Source organism: Microcaecilia unicolor, chromosome 7 (assembly GCF_901765095.1).
Source record: "Microcaecilia unicolor chromosome 7, aMicUni1.1, whole genome shotgun sequence".
Taxonomy (NCBI): Eukaryota; Metazoa; Chordata; class Amphibia; order Gymnophiona; family Siphonopidae; genus Microcaecilia; species Microcaecilia unicolor.
Window position 1 is genome coordinate 95,470,834 of NC_044037.1, and position 1,660 is coordinate 95,472,493.

A 1,660-nucleotide genomic window follows, 5' to 3' on the forward strand; every position below is an offset into this window, starting at 1 on the left:
GGGGGTGGGCCTGGGTCCACCTGCCTGAAGTGCAATGCGCCCACTAAAACTGCTCCAGGTACCTGCATACTGCTGCGATGGACCTGAGTATGACATTTGAGCCTGGCATAGAGGCTGGCACAAAATATTTTTAAAGTTGTTTTTTGAGGGTGGAAGGGGGTTAGTGACCACTGGGGGAGTAAGGGGAGGTCATCCCCGATTCTCTCCAGTGGTCATCTGGTCAGTTCGGGCATCTTTTGTGACATCTCATATAGGCACCCTTTTATGAGCTTACCACTTGACTTACTGTTGAAATGCGGCAGACAAATGCCGAGTGCAGCATTTTATAGTTTTCCTGGTTGCTTTCCATAAAGTTCTTTTCAGCTCTTTATTTCTCAGACTATAAATCAAGGGGTTGAGAAGTGGAATTGCAGATATATACAGTACAGTAAGCAGTTTGTTAAGATCCATGGAATAAGCAGGCTTGGGTATCAAGTACACACCAAAAGAGGTCCCTTAAAATAATAGAACGACTGTGAGGTGAGAGGAACAGGTAGAAAAGGCCTTTTGTCTACCCTTAGCAGAACAGATTTTCAAGATGGCAGAAATAATGTACACATATGATGTAATTGTTAGTATGAGTGGGATAAAACCTAAAATTCCACCTTCAATATAAGTTATGGTTTCAATGACAGAGGTCCCTGAACAAGACAGAGTCATCAATGCTGTGATGTCACAGAAGAAATGGTTAATTTCATTGGAGCTACAGAAAGATAATTGTGACATTAAAGTAACATGAGGAACTGGTTCTAGAAATCCAATCATCCAGGAAACAATGACTAGAATTATGCAGACCTTCCTGTTCACAATCATAACGTAATGCAAAGGATTGCAGATGGCAACATAGCGATCATAGGCCATGGCGGTGAGAAGGTAGAACTCAGCAGCCGTGCAGGCCAGAAACAGGTACATCTGCATCATACACTGCATGAAAGAGATGGTCTTATTCTGTGCTATGAGCACTGCTAACAATTTAGGCATTGTGACAGTCATGGAACAGATTTCTAGAAAGGACAAGTTGCTGAGAAAGAAGAACATGGGGCTATGCAGATGGGAATCAGAGCTAACTGTGACTACAATAAGAAGATTCCCTGTCAAGCACATCAGATAAATAATCAAAAACAGAAGAAAAAGGAGGGGTTGCAACTCAGGAAGCTCAAAGAATCCCAGAATAATGAAGTCGGTAATCTTGGTATAATTCTTCTTTTCCATTTCACCCATTCTGATTAGCTGTGGAATAAAAAAAAAGGACAAAACAGAAAATTAAAATAAATGTATCTAAAGGCTTAGCGTTATCACATGACACCTATGTAGGAAGTCCAAAATGTTGCCACCACCCGGAAAGATTATCCTGCATTTAGCTATTATAACCTTCCTGTATAGAAAACAAAATCACTACACATGTAACTTTATCTGTATTATGAAGAGGCATTTCTAAATATGAGTTTGCCTTAATGTGCATAATTTTGCATTTTCAACAGTACGGATTTATTTTAAATCACAAGAAGCCCAAATTTGTTTAAGTCAAGTACGTCTGGAAAGATGTCTAAGTCCTGTTCCCTAACATGTACCATGTATTTTACAAAGGGATTACTGAACATGAGGCCATTGTACAATATGT

The 1,660-nt window shown here is 39.9% G+C and overlaps 1 pseudogene; it reads right to left on the minus strand.

Moving 5' to 3' along the window:
* Positions 1-282: 282 nt before the first annotated feature.
* Positions 283-1,260, minus strand: LOC115475043 (annotated as a pseudogene).
* Positions 1,261-1,660: the final 400 nt, after the last annotated feature.